The sequence below is a fragment of the Staurois parvus genome, unplaced genomic scaffold, assembly GCF_062004578.1.
Source record: "Staurois parvus isolate SC_StPar_1 unplaced genomic scaffold, SC_StPar_1.0 ptg000239l, whole genome shotgun sequence".
Classification (NCBI taxonomy): Eukaryota; Metazoa; Chordata; class Amphibia; order Anura; family Ranidae; genus Staurois; species Staurois parvus.
This window is the reverse complement of record NW_028318035.1, coordinates 549,506-565,404: the sequence shown is the minus strand read 5'-3', so window position 1 is coordinate 565,404 and position 15,899 is coordinate 549,506. Positions and strand designations below refer to the sequence as shown.

The following is a 15,899-nucleotide window of genomic DNA, read 5'->3' as shown; positions in this document are numbered from 1 at the left end:
AATTAGTCATCCACCTGCATCAAGCTGTATAAAATATAAAAGCTAATGCCTTGAGCTGTCCTAGCCCTCTGTTCTCTTTAATTGCGGCTCATAAATGTTCGGCTGTATAATGCAGTCCTTGGATCTCTCGCTCAGCTGTCGCTGCAGAAGGGGCATTTTGCTAATTGCTAATGTCACTACAGACTCTCTTATAGTGCTCAAGGACAGTATGGTGAGCAAGGCCAAGTTGGGAACAAGAGATACACTCAATAGACTCCAGGCAAAATCTCCTATTCATATATTTTGTGTACATAAAACATATACAGGGCGTAAATAACACGATTCAAATTAAATTCTGGTTTGAACCTTAATAGGAGGAGGGAGCAATGACGTGTATTTATTTGTATTGTATATTTTAAGGTATTATCATTCAATCAAGATTTGTATTTAAGATGGACAAATAACAAAATGATCTGTTTAGAAAAGCCACATATAAAATTATTGAAGGTGTCCGATCTCTGTTCATGCACAGATGTTTTAGGATTTTCTTTAGTGTATATCTTCTTCTTTCTCAGCATGCCACAAGAAGGTTTGTATTGAATTGAACCCAGCATTGAAATTGTTTAGAGTGAGGGTTTGATGCTGAAAAAGCATAGATTAAAAAAAAAAAAAAACTACCATGTATGCCCTGGTATCCACTCTTAAAGTACAACACCCTGACCTACTCTTGTACTTTGTTTTTAACAAAAAACAAAAATATAGATAGCTTTTTTGGTCTAGTCATGTGACATTACAGGTTCTCTTCTGTACTTGGGCGGTTCCTGAATGCTGTTGGTGCTTCTCCCTGCAGCAGTCTTCTATAAATCCAGGCTTGATGATATGCCCCCGGCTCACTTGAAGTGGGCTGAATGACATTCAAGAGAACTTGAAATTGTAGAGTGGTAAGTCTGCAGATGACAGCACCAAAGGAGAGGTTAGTATTGCAGAGGGAGCTGCTTTTTCTCTTCTACTACTGCAGGTCATTGTAGTTTTAACTTTTTACCTAAAGATGGAGGTGAGTTTCAAAGCAAACCTGTCTATGAAGGGCAAAGTGATTGATTTTATGTCCTTCTTTTTAGTGCTGAAACTAGGGGGGCATGTGCCCCAGGTACTGCATTGAGACAGGAGCCTGCAGCTGAACCCCACACTTGCTGGCTGCTTCTATACTATGTGACCACTCCTGTAGTGTCCACTGGTTACTTGAAAGCTGTCATCTGGAGAGGAAGGAATGTCTCATTCGATCTTCTCCCCCTGCCACTCCCCCAATGCCCAATCTCCTCCACATCTCAAATACTAGAGCTGCAGCAAAGATATATGTAGCGGTGTAGTGTTTGTGATTTTAAGGCGATCAGTTGCAGGGGGAGAAGATCGGATGAGACATCCCTTCCTCTAGATAGGACAGCTGTCAAGTAACCAACGGGTGCTTCAGTAGTGCCCGCTGGTTACATAGTGTAGATGTAGCTGGCAGCTGTGGGGTTTGGCTCCCACTGGGCTCCACCTCCAGCTGACATGGGGTTAACTGTGATGTAACCCAGTTACAAAAATATCTAATTAGAGCACCACTCAGAGGGCCCAACTTATGATCTGGCACACAGACACATTACTTTCTATGTCACTGTTACCCCATATTTTATTTTACTGTGAGATAGAATGCTATGTTTCAGTGTGGTGCTCTACACCAGGGGCGGACTGACAACTCATGGGGCCCCCGGGCAATACGGGATCATGGGGACCATGTGTCCTTGCCCACACTCAAAAAAGCCTATAAAAAAGGTACCAGGGGCATTTCATGGGGCCCCCTACTGACCCCAGGCCCTCAGGCAGTGCCCAAGTGCTCGAATGGTCAGTCTGCCCCTGCTCTACACCCCACACTCTACGCCCGTATCCAACCCCTCCCCCAGTTTGGCATTTTCGCCCTGGGCACTGAATGACCTTGTCCAGGCACTGCTCCTCTTTAGCAGTACATGCTCACAGTTTATTCCCCCACCTCTCCATTCAGCTGCCAGAAATAGCTTAGTACTTCCAGGTATCGAGAAGTATGGACTTACTCTATGGGGCATTGGTGGTGCTTGGTGGTTGGTCCAGCACTGTCACATGGGGTCACAGAGACAGCCCTTTATGTTCACACACCCAGCAGCTCTATGCAGCAAACAGAAGTATGTATGTGCTGCTGGGGAGGGGGCATTAAAATGAACCTAATTCATTTTGTTGCATTGGTAAGGGAACACATTGGTAAAATTCCCATTATTTCTGTATATCGGGCACACATGCCTGCTCTTACACAACACAGCATTTGGAGAGGTTCAGCCAATCAGCAGGCCTGAGTGCGGTCACATTGGGGACGTGCCTAGCAGAGTGCAAGTACTAACCATAAAATGAAGTAACTATTTGCACAGGATCTTTGCAGGGGCTGCAGTGGGAATTAGGGCAGTAGACAGGAGCAAGAAAGATAAGTTGGAGGCAACTGAAGGTGCCTTCCGTATTTGTGCATGATGCAGGTCCACTTTAACATTAAAAGTATTTTACACTGAGACCCTTAAAGCATAATTCTGGGCAAAATTGAAAGAACTGGAATACATACATATTTTTCCATGTTTTGTCCCTTTAAAAGGACTTTGCAAATACAGAAAATACCTGTTGATCAGTCAGAAATGCACTCAGTTCCTCAGTCCTGTTGTGAGCTGACAACACAGCATTTTTAGGGACTGAGTGGTGTCAGCCCTCCCGTTGTCTTTTGCTAAACTATGCAACCACTCCTATTCTCAGATTTCTACAATATACAGGCTGATCATTCCCTAGTCCAAGATAACAACTAGGAGGGCTCTTTGAGTTGAGTAAGTACAGTTGTGTGTGCAGTAAAGCCTAGTACACACGACAAGAAAATCAGATGAAAAATACCGCTTTCAGAGCGACTGTCCGATAATCTGATTGTTAGTACACAACTTTCGAGAGCTGATCGCGACAGTTCATTTGAAAATATCCAAAGGGAAAAGCACGAAAAAATGTTTCTCGTACGATAACAGAACAAACGATTTTCATTTAATCAGCTTAGTATTTGTCCGAGACTGCGCATGCCCAGAAATGACAGAATAGATTACAATCCATTACATATCTTCCAAAGTTGTATTCTGTTTTACGAGAATGTTCATAACTTTAGTAACCTATTGTTTTTGATATGAGACTGACATGTAAAAACAAAACGGATGACCATTGATACGGATGATATTCTTACCGTGTGTGCGAGGCTTAAGTGTGTACAGGACACAGGACAGGTCTAACTTTCTGACAAGATCATCATAACATGTTCTTCTATTATTATTATACAGGATTTATATAGCACCAACAGTTTGCTCATCACTTTACAATATAAAGGGAGACAATACAGCAACAATACAGTTCAATACAAGAGGGTTAGGAGAGCCCTGCTCCTTGGAGCTTCTATAGTTATCAAACAAATGTAACAAAATACTTCCAATGGAATATCTTACAGACCAGAATGGGGCAAATAGGAGAAGTTCATTATTAGGGTTTGGATTACTTTAAATAATAAGCAATGTATACAATGCTGGAACTCATAGCAGCAGCAGACTTCATTTTTGGAGATCTCTCTTCTCTGAACTGATGATTCCATATGCATTTCTTTAGAGTGCTCCTTGCTCTGTCATACTAAATAAGCCTGCTGGTTTGCTATTTACGGATATGGTGTTTCCTACTTTTTTACGACTTTGATATTAAATTGCTGACCTCTTTCCTGTTCTTGACCTGCTTGTCTGCCTGCCATTAACTGTGAACTTCTGACCTGCCAGTCAATGTAATTGCTTACCATCTGGAGAGGTCTCTGGACCTGCTCTGGCTTTTTTGCTGCTTTTCTTATTTTCCAATATGCTGGTGTCTTGAACTCAGAGGAACCTTACATAAAAATCCCAGTTTGTGCTGTACTTTAGGTGCTTCTTTGCTTGTCTTATTTTAACAAATCTGCTAACTAAGCTGTTTCTCCTAAGGCCCCATTCATACCTGAGAGTTTTGCATCTTGTAGCTGAAAGCTCAAAAACGCTCAACAAGCAAAAACCCATTGTATTCAATAGCCCTTGTTCACATTTGTGTGTCCTGCTGCTTGTAGCTGAAAGCCTGTCACTCCAAAAATTACATGAGCACAGTGGCTAAATGGTGAGGACTTCCACCTGGCAGTGCCAGGGTTGTTGGTTCGAATCCCAACCACAGCTCCACCTGCCTGGAGTTTGCATGTTCTCCCTGTGCCTGTGTGGGTTTCCTGCCACACTCCAAAGACATGCTGGTAGGATAATTGGTTCCTGTCTAAATTGGCCCTAGTATGTGTATGTATGAATGTGAGTTAGGGACCTTAGATTGTAAGCCACTTAAGGGTTAGGGACTGATGTGAATGTACAATATATATTTAAAGCGCTGCTAGACAGGTAGTTCAATATAAAAATAAGGGCTTTGTTCTGCCCAACAAAGAATTTCTATCCAGTTCTGAGATCTACATAACTCTGCCACATAGCACAGTCCTGTCTGCCAGGGCAAGAAGACTGACTATGATCTGCTGCAGTAACATGTATATGACTTGTCCCTACTCCACACTGTAAATGGATCGTGAGAGTTGATTCACACATGTGGTGTGGATTTAAGCTCAGCGGTTCAGGTCAGGTTTACATCAGGTTCGGGTCAGGATCTTAACCTGGTCACACGTGTCAGGTTTAGAAATGGTTCCCATAGAAGCCAAATAGCCTTTAATCTACACCTGAACCTGAAGGCACTGCTCAGAAATCATACATGAGCCTTTTTTTAAACTGCACTGAATCTGCACCGGACACGTGAACAGGCATCATAGGAAGCAATGTTATTTCACATGTCATGTGGATTGGATGCTGTTCAAACCTCATCCAATCTGCGTATATGTGAACGGGCACTAAAGGAGAAACCACATACTGATGAGCTCATCTTTCTGTCACTCTGCTTTCTTCTCCTATCAGCATTCATCCTGTCAGCACAGTAATTGGCTCCTTGTGCTGCTTTTCACTCTCCCAGTCTGAGCTCTGCTGTACCTGAGATTGCTAGCACTTGAAATCTGACACTAACTGACACTTTGTGGGAACTGGCTAACTGCCACTGACATCACCAGTAACACTAATACAGTGATCAGTGCAAATACTATACATGGTCACTGTACTAATGACACTGGCTGTGAAGAGGTTAACATTTAGGGGCAATGAAAGGGTTAACTGTGTGCCTAACAATAAAGTGTGCTGATTTTACTAATGGATATGACCGTTTTCTACTTCTTTTACTCCCTGCTTTGCAGGGAGAAAAAAAAGCTACATTGCTGCACTTGTAGAGAGCCCTGTGTTGTTTACCAACACAGGGCTCTCTTCTGACAGTCGCTCAGCGGGTACCAGCCGTCCTTGGCCAGGACACTCCAATTAGCTTGTGCTGTAGCACCCCCTACCTGGAAATACTGGAGCACGTCCATGTACATGATCCTATGTAGCAGGGCCACCCTGTAGCTGTATATCGACAGTGAGCGGTCCGGAAGCGGTTAATGATGTATTCATGAATTAGAATGGCATTCATTAGTGCATTTTATATCTGCCTGGAGTTCAGCTTTAACTAATACAAAATCTACCAGTAATATGTTTACTTTAAGAGGCTTTCTATGCACAGTTTAATCTCTGTCTAGGGAGACTCCCTGCTTTACTTAATCTCTCTCAAATATTCCCCAGGATTCTAGGGCTTCAGCAGGAAAAAAAAAATCGTTATCCACTTTCATGATTTCTGCATGATTTAACATTGGATGTTTCAAATCAAGGCAGGCGCTTTGTTATTATGTTGTTCTTTTACGGTGCTGGCAGGCCTTAAGTACATGTGATTACGGACCATAAAGAAATTATTGATAACGAGAGAAAAACTCAGCACGGATTTGGCCCAGCACATTGTTTTCATTTAAAGCCTAGTTATATATGAAATCCATCTCCGTTCTTTGTTGAGTCACCGGCGAAGGATCAATAGTTATAATATTCACTGCTGCTCTTTAAACAGACTAATGCAATCAAGTATTAGTTCAGCAGTTTGAAAGTCACGTATCTAAGAAGCAGGTATTCCGAGAAGCCTGAGCATGGGTTTAACTTTCTTCAGTGTATGTAGGGATATAAAATTCGATAAACTTCCATTTCAAACCTTCAGGGATGGCAGCTGCAAATAGAACCTTGGCGCCAACTTATATCTGTCTAATGGGGTATAACAAAATAAGTGTTCATTGAATGCCAACAAGGCAAACAGCCAAATACCAGAGACCATTAGGTCTTATGGAATATGTTGTATTAGGAATACAAATGAACATGGTAAAAATATATCATATATGGATGTAGAATCATTTTGTAAATATCCTCCTTTTTATTATTCTTTAGTTTTGGATATGTAGAGGCCCTGCAAGTTTGGAGTTCCACTAGTCTACATTTAGTTGGCAGCTAGGCTGTAGCCAGCATAAGCCAGCCTAAAGCAAGCCATAGATGAGGCAATTTTCTTTCCTGCAGCCACGGGTTGCAGGATTGAAAATCAATTGATTCCCTCATTAACACAGTCAGAGGTGATGGGGCAATCCCTCTCGCAGTGCTATTCTATTCTGATGGTGGGGAGCCTTTCCTTCCAGCAGAACACAATGATCACTGCCGGCGGCTATAGCCATCGGCAGTCATCGCATGCAAAAAATCCAGCAGCCTAGTTGTTCCATATTCGATCGATGGATTGACTTCAGTACAACCAGCCTGCCCCTGCTCAATCGGCCGAGATTTGATACATCTATGGCCAGCTTAAGCCTGGGTTCACACTTGTGCGGTGCAACATAACGCATGTGATTCGCACAGGAACCGCACCGCATTCCTGTGCAAGTCACATGCGAATGCTGTGCGGTCTGACTTGAGCCATACATTTTGTATGGCTCAAATCGCACCACTTTCGCACCAAAAAGGTGCAGGACCCTTTTTTTGGTCCGCACTAGAATCGGATCACATGGGTGTTCACACCTATGCGATCCAATTCTGCACATCGCACCACGTTTTGCGAACTGATTTTGGGGTGTCTTTAACTTAAAATACACACCCGCTATGGTTCGTGTGAATGGGATGCGATTATGATGTGATGTGGAAATTGCACAGAAACTGGTGCAAATTTCACACAGCATCAGTGTGAACCCAGGCTAAAGGATAAGTTCACCTTTCGTAACATGTTACAACCGTATTCAGGATGTAACATGTAACATGTTACGTTTAGACCAACCCCCAACTCCCTGCTTTGACAGCTAGCGGGGAATCTTCTCCCCCCTCACTATCTGTCAAATTTTTAAAAAACGTGGCCGTGCAGGGCTTCGCACACATGGCCACACCATTCATTCACAGTTATCTGTGAATGAGAAACTACAAGTTCCGACAGCCTTAACGGCTGTCAGCTTGTAGTCCTCAGTGAACTACCACGGTGCTGTGGCGTGCTGTGGTAGTTCATTTATTCTTCCTGTCAGAATATCTGCTTGACCGTACATCCCATACAGCAAACAGATATTCTGACAGGTCTTCAGGAGACCTGCATGACATCAGCAATTGTTGGTGCAATGCTTTCCAGGCTCCTGAAGACAAAAATAATAGCACAATTTTTACCTGCAAAAAAATGTTCATTTATAATTTTTTTCTAAAAGGTGAACTTATCCTTTAAGTTCTGAACGTTATTGATTTCTGTGTTTGTTGGGTATTATTTGCTTCTACCTGTGGCTGGTGGGAAGTGTTCTCCAGCAGATAGAGCATGAAGCTACAATGTTATAGGATGTATATTATAGGATATTTACTGTATTATACCCTTACCAACTGCATAGAGGTTTATTGCCTTTCTAGAAGAACCTTTTCCTTCCAGGCTTTATTTGGAAAGGAAGTGAGCCCAGAGACCCAAACTTTGACTGGAGAGGTGGACCACTGTGAGGAGCCTTTTTGTCTCTCAGGTCTACTGTTTGGGGAGGCCTCACTGGCTTGAGAATGCAGTTCCAGGAAAAGGACAAAAGGCCTTTTTTAGGTCCTAGAAGATGGGAAAGTGGCAAGAAAAGGAGCAACTTCCAAAAGACTGATCAGTCAATTGCTGGTCTCAGCTTAAACATCGAAGAATAGCTGGTCTTATCTTAAAGACACCTCCTTTGCCCATGAGAGGAGCTTACATTATTTTAATTTTAGTGGAAGGCTTTTTTATCGCTGTTGGAATATCCTGTAAACCCTATCCTTTTCTCTCCTGGACAAGGTCAATAAAACTTTCAAGCAAAAATTGACAGTGTAGATGCCAGCCAGTTGGTCGTTACTGGTGGGCCAGTGAGTGCTTTGGGGTGGCTGTAGGTCAGATCACCAATCTGACTAGGAGGGCCTGTTATCTTCAGTGGCTCATGAGGGGGTTATTACTAAAAATAAGTATAGGGAAGTGTAAGTTCCTCTGTCACAATTTATCAATTTTTTTTTTTTTTTTTGCTGTCTATTTCGCCACATGGAAGATTCACCCATCTATTTGTCCTGGCGACCATTACCACAGAGATAGATAGTTAGCTGAAATCTAGATTTAAAGTCAGGGAACATCTTCCAATAGGGACAGATATTCCAGCAGCAACTATCTATGGTGGTGATTGAACTGAATTTTGTGTTTCCAAGAAGGAAGTTGATAAAAAACTTCTTAGCAGGACATAATAACCTGATTGGGGTTTTAATTCTTCCACACTTGTTATACATGCTATAAATACACTTGAAAAATAGCACATAAATAGTTTGCAGCTTTAAGGATAAAGAGCATAACTATTCTTGATAACGGCCTGAATCTTTTGTTCGCATCTTTGAAAAACTCACCTGAAACAGATCAAAGGCGGGTCAGAAGGAGGTCCAATGCACCTGCCAATGAATTTTGAATGATTTCAGAAGTATGTCAAACCGATTTACATTGGCTCTAAGCCCGGGTTCACACCGGTGCGATTTTCATATGATTTGACAGTTAGAGTTGCACTACTTTTTGCCATTTCAGCATGAAGTCTCACAGATGTCTTCCAAGTCGCACCTGAAACCACACTGACATGTGACTTTGAAATTGTGCAACTTCAAGTGAAGTCACACGATTTCAAAGTCGGATCTGGTGTAAACCTAGACTAAATGTATGTTTTGTTTTTTTTTAATAAGGGCATACCACTGCTTTCTGAATCAGACCAAAAAATGTGACTTCTGCTCGAGAAAATGTTGCTATAACGAAATCTCTGTTTTATAGTGCTATATCTCTATATCTCTACTAAATGTTTGCAGCAATGCACTCTGCTGAACTGCAGGCATGTGTGTGTTGCATTGGTGCGCTGGTTTTCTATTAAAAATGAAGGTCGCTTCAATGCGCTAAAGCATGTAAGGTGCTTTACTGTAACATGCACATTGCACAGATAAAAGGCTCCATTCACATCTATGCAGTTTGCTTGTTGTCTGTTTTGCAGTGCTTTTTGAAGTTCATTTTGTGTTTTTCTACACGTGTTTTTGACGCGTTTTTACCACGTTTTGTTCAGCTTTTTTTTTTTTTGGTAAAGTAGAATTTTTTTTGTTGCTGGACAGAATAAAAATGCAAATTGAGGCAGAAACATGGCAAAAACGCACTACCATGCATTTCAGCAGCTTCTCCAGTGAACCAGTGAACTCTTTTGTAGCAAAAACGCTGCTTTTTCCTTTTCAAAAAGTCCCTGACCCTTTCCAAAATCGCAGCAGCTCAAAAAAGCATAGATGTGAACATGTTCCGTAGGAAACCATGTTAAGTGGACTATAGTGCGTTGCTTCAAAAAGCACTAAAAAATGTTTTGGTGTGAACTGAGCATAAATCGTCCCTCAAACAATTGCAGAAACTCATTTCAATGCAGAAATGCTTATTAAAGATTGCTACAAAATCGCACATCAATAACTATACAATTCACAAAATTTCTGAAGTGAACAGTACATACTCTAAAAGCAATCGCTGCTTTCCCACTGATTTTAAAAAAGCAAAAGAAAAATGTGTGACCATGGAACTCTTCACACTGATCTGTTGGGGGTCTGATGCATGTTTTAAAATCCTACTTGCTGCATTTTTTGATGCAGTAAAAAAAAATGCACTTACAACACAACTCCCCATTAAAATGAATAGAAAACATGGCAAAAGTGCATTAAAAAAATGCTCCCGCATTGCGTTTAAAGTGTGGTTTTTGAATTACATGTCCTGTACAAAATGCACCTCAAACACAGTAAAAGCGCATATGCGTTTTTGCTATGGATCAGTGTGAAAGTAACCTAAAGCAAATTCTGCTCTACAATGTCTCTACATTTCTGATCAGTCACCTGGCATTTAGGCAAAACCTTCACAAGACTTCACAGCCCAGGTGACAGTAATCAGGAAAGGAGAGAGATGTTCAGAAGCAGAGCAGTCTGTGCATACAGTAGTCACATTGGAAGGTTGGTGGTCTTTGGAACTACCTGGTGCTGGTTTCAGAAGTTACAGTGAACATTTGTGCAACTTCACTTATTGGACAACTCTATGGATTTTTATCTAATGGCTTTTATGTGGCTCAATGAATTCTACAGTTACTTCCACTGAGCAGCATTGCAGGATTCACATACACGGGCTCTGTAAAGTTTGGAAAGATACACGGCACAATGCATCCTGGCAGCAATTTACCTCCAGGATATCTCTGCAGTCTCCATTGCTATGGGATTTACCAGTAAGACCAAGTCTTTGGCAGTTTTCGTTGCTTAATGTTCATCTGTCACTTGTCGCTGTATTGGTTGTTCTGCTGCTGCATGTTTCACACCATATCTATTGATATAGGTGTTGTCCATGACTTGGGTTCAGCCTTGGATCTACCTGCTCCCATCTCTTAGATTGTATGCTCTAAAGTCATGTTCATATTCCTCTGGAGTGGAAAAGATACTGAAGACTGTGGGCCTTGCCTTGACTTAATGATCAGCAGCAGCCTAAGAAGGATTTGATTTTACTAAACCTCATGTGGTGAGCCAGAAGGTACCAAAGGTAGGCCATGTATTTCAGTTTGAAGTTTACCATAGCTCCTATGTGCCCCCTATATGGAGCGACATCAAGCCTATGAGACCCTAATCCATCTAAAGTTTGACACTTATTTAAGGGCTAGTTCACACTATAGAGACGCAATCTAGATGTGTTCTGGATGTGTTTCTGTATGCGTAGTTTTGGTGCATTTTTTTACACGTTCTGTGTGTTTTTGATGCATTCCAGTTCATTTTCCCCTCTTTTTCTTCAATTTAAATAGGGACATGTACATTCAAGTGCATTTGTGGTGTGTTCCAGTGCATTACAGATGCATTTTACCGCGTTCCAGTAAAATTCTGTGCAGGAAAAATGCAGCCTGTTCTACTTTGTTTTTTTTTCTGCAACCAGAACGCACTGGAAATGCAAGCACTGATGTAAACTATGCCATTGACAATATAACCCAACTTTCTGTGCATTTTGGACGCAGAAAAAAAGCAACTGAAATGCATGTAGTGTGAACTGGCCCCTAAGTCTAATCTTCTCTAAAATTGACACGTGTATTTATATTGTTCTTTAATGTTTGAGTCACCCTACACTTGACTTTGTTGCAAATGTTCAAACACTAGTGTAAGGAAAAAAATACAAGTCAAAAGCATGATTTGCTCTTTTGAAGGCCTTGTTTTATGGTAGCAAAGAAACATGGAAAAGTGATGGCAGAGACCGAGTGGTCCACCGAGTCTGCCCGTTTTTTGGGGGGGTTTTTTTGTGTGTGTTTTGTCATGTTTTCTTTTGTTTTTCCCTTGGGGGGTGGGTAAATTTTGTTAATATTTTTTTTGTGTTTGTTATTTTTTTGGTTTTTTTTTTGGGGGGGGGGGTTAATTATTTGCCTGATTATAGATCTATTCTTGTCCCAATCATGTTTTGAAGATATTTACTGTTGACTGGCTCACTACCACTGCTGGAAGTTTATTCCAAGCATCAACTACTTTTTCAGTAAAATAGTACTTTCTGAGATTAGTTTTGAACTTTCCTCCAGTTAAAAGTCATGTCCCCGTTGTCTTGATTTTGGCTTCATGTTGAAAATACTGCCCTCCTGAACCTTACTCACCTCATTGATGTAGTTAAAGGTTGCAATCATGTCTACCCTTTCCCTTTTTTCCTCCAGACTGTACATGTTAATTTCCTGAAGTCACTCTTAATATGTTTCATCCCCCAGACCTTTCACCAATTTTGTTACCCGTCTCTGGACTCATTCTATCTCATCATTATCTTTTTGTAAGTGAGACCTCCAGAACTGGACACAGTATTCTAAATGAGGTCTAACTAAAGATCTATGTAGGGGAATCGGGACCTCTCTCCTCTCACTGGTGACCCTTCTAGTGATGCATCCTAGAATTCTGTTAAATTCTCCACTGCCTGGTCACACTGTTTGCTCATTTTGCAATCATCTGAAATTAGTAACCCCAAGTAATTTTCCACTGGAGTGCCAGCCAACACTGTACCCCCAATGTTGTGCTCTCTCTAAAGGGATTCTTTTTCCCTAGGTGCATTATTTTACATTTAGAAACATTGAACTTCATTTTCCACTTTTTTGACCAATCTTCCAGCAATGCCAAATCATGTTCCATGTTACAGACGCCTCCAGGGATATCAACCCTATTACACACCTTTGTGTCTTCAAAAAAAAGACATGCCTTACTCAACAAACCTGTAGGGCCAATTCACACTACAAAAATGCACTCCGGATGCATTCCGGATATGTTTTTACTTCCAGTTCACACCACACGCAGTTCCAGTGCAGTTTGCCATGTTCCAGTATGGCTCTGTGCAGAAAAAATGCAGTATGTTCTACCTTTTTTTTTTTTTTTCTGCTTCGGAACCTGACTGGAACTGACTGCACTAGTGTGAACCAGGGCCATTGGAATACATGGAAAACTATGCATGCATTTTTTTTATGCAGAAAAAAAGCGCATTGAACTGCATCTAGTGTGAACTAGCCCGTAGGCTGGCCATACACTATATAATTTTCTGTCCAATTTCTGCCCAATTTTCTTTAGATTTACCTTCAACTAAGTAGTGCAAGAGTCTGCCTAATTGGATACATTTTGAAAGTGTTGTTTAGGTTTGACCTCTGTATTATATGGTTTTTGGTAAATCTAAAGCAAATTTCGCAAGAAAATTGTACAATGTATGGCCAGCTTTAGTTATATCACTTACATATAGATTAAATAGAACAGGACCTAGTACAGAGCCTTGTACACCACTAGCGACTGGTTTCGGTTCCGAGTGAACCCCATTTACAACCACACTCTGGTATGTATCTATGCTTTAGCCAACTGCATATCCACTGAACTACACAAGGGCTAAGTCTTAGCTTGTACAACTTTTGTATTACATCATTCCGTGGAACGTATCAAATGCCTTGCTCAGGTCACAGGTTCAAGTCTGTTCTGTTACTTGCTTGCATATCAATGTGTTGATTTGAGGATTTTCTGCAACAAAAATGTGCAAAAGTTGAATTTTGTGAAAAAGAACCATCAAAATACAAATCGGAGCATGTTATAAATTTTGAAAAATGCCACATAGTGAAAAAATGCATCAATGTATTTGTTAATGCTAGTGTAAGCCGGGCCCATCGCTTCTAGAATTGTTGGTTTTGGCTTGGATGGTTTTAGTTCTATAAAATGATGAAGATGGGAAGGGGCATGTGTTTTATATAGCCTCTATTCACGCTTTTGCACCTATTGCATTTAGGCAGCTAAATGGGCCCTTAAGAGTCACATTGCACTTCAAAGCCCAGAACATTCACATGTGTGCATTGTGATGGTCTACACTGTATATACATATTGACCTGCCAATCCTAATAAATAACAATGTACATACAAACATAATGATATTGTCAGGCAGCAATGCTAACTGCCTGCGCTAATGGTGTGTGAGGTCTGGGTCTGTTAAAGCTGTGTGCAGCCTGCTGGTTATATATAGAAATACTACCTGTGGGTTGAATACCTGAACAAAGAACGAGCAAGAAGACGTAGAGCTATCAGAGCCCACAAATTAAAGAGCTGTATTTTTGCGACTATAAAAAGAGAAGCCATTGGGGATCATAGCTGTATCTGATGCTGCATACAGTTTATACAGCACTGACAGCAGGCACTTCTGTTAGTAAAGCAAATAATTTGTTTGGCAGCTGGTCCAAATGAACTTTTAAAGTCACAAGAAACCTAGAGTTAGGCTTTAAGTCCTGGTTCAAGCTTGTGTTTGCGTGGGCACAGCTGCCCATTTATTTGATTGGGCTGCCCTGCATCCGTTTCCCACAAAAAAGTGCATGCATCTTTTTAAAAATGCAGCCGCAGGGAAATCGCATGGTGCATTTGATCATGTGATTTCCCTGCGGTTCCTACACCCACAAATGTGCTGTGGGTAGAAATGTGTGGGGGTGCCATTAAGAATGAATGGCAGCGGGATGTGCTTGTAGGTAAAGGAACACATGCGATAACCACAACCAGCCTGCACAGTGCGGGCAAGTGTGATCCCAGGCTTTGGTAGGGTGAGACAAACTGTCAGGTCTCTCTCTGATGTGAAGCAAAGCAAACGTTATGGAAGAGTTTTATTCAATTTTTTTTTCTTCAGTGTACTCCCAAGCATTATTTTGCCTATAAATTATCAAAAGCATTGAAGGGGGGGGGGGGGATGCCACACTGCAAGCCACATGCCACTAAACTACACCCAATTAAGTGATCACACTCCTATTATGACACATTTTTCTTCTCAAACCTAAGAAGGTATCCTTAAAGGAGAAGTTCACCTTTCATAACATGTTACATCTTTATTCAGGGTGTAACATGTTAGGAATGGACTGACCTCCACTTTGACAGCTAGCAGGGGATGTTCTCCACCCACTGGCTGTCAAAATCTTTAAAAACAGTATCCGTGCAAGGCTCCTTAGCAGCTGTCGGCTTGCAATTCTCAATGAATCACCATGGGGCTATGGTAGTTCATTGATTCATCCTGTCAGTATATCTGCTTGGCCGTACATCCCGTACGGACAAGCAGATATACTGACAGATCTGCAGGAGACCTGTATGGCACCAGCAATCTGCTGATCGCTGGTGCCATGCTTTCCAGGCTCCTGCAACAAAAAATAATTAGAGATGAGCGAATCGAAGTAGGCGAAGTGGAATTCGAGTCGAATATTGGAAAATAATCCGAAAAATAGCCTACTTCGGACGCGCGAATCGAAATTTTTCCTAAAATGGCGGCGGACATGTGCGGCGACGGAGCGGGGATGTCTGGGAAGGCGCGCAGACAAGGCGCGCTGACCCATAATGCATTCCTTAATGACATGTGATCGCATTAGCCAATCAGCAGCCAGCCAGCCAGCACTGTGTAATGGTCGAGCTATAAATAGCGGCCATTTTAGAATTCTTCATTTGCCTCCAGTCATTCAAGAGAGGCAGACCGCTCTGTATTAGGGACAGAGTTAGGGCCACAGAAATGTTACTTGGGGACAGAGAAACGTTACTTAGGGACAGAGAAGCATTACTCAGGGACACAGAATTGTTAATGAGGGCCACAGAATCGTTACTTAGGGCCAAAGAAACGCTAGTTAGGGCCACAGAATTGTTACTCAGGGACAGACAGAATTGTTACTGAGTGCCAGAGAATTGTTACTTAGGGCCACAGAAACGTTAGTTAGGGCCACAGAATTGTTACTCAGGGCCAGACAGAATTGTTACTGAGGGCCACAGAATTGTTACTGAGGGCCACAGAATTGTTACTGAGGGCCACAGAATTGTTACTGAGGGCCACAGAATTGTTACTGAGGGCCACAGAATTGTTACTGA

The 15,899-nt window shown here is 41.7% G+C and overlaps 1 long non-coding RNA gene across 1 annotated transcript in view; it reads right to left on the bottom strand.

Annotated features, from left to right (window-relative positions):
• Positions 1-332: 332 nt before the first annotated feature.
• LOC149459976 (uncharacterized) overlaps positions 333-15,899 on the bottom strand; it is a 113,306-nt gene continuing 97,739 nt past the window's right edge. Inside the window, exons 3-4 of the long non-coding RNA XR_016313172.1 lie at positions 13,448-13,544; positions 333-926 (exon numbers count right to left, since the gene is read on the bottom strand). This is a non-coding gene — a long non-coding RNA (uncharacterized LOC149459976). The remainder of the gene's footprint in view (positions 927-13,447; positions 13,545-15,899) is intronic.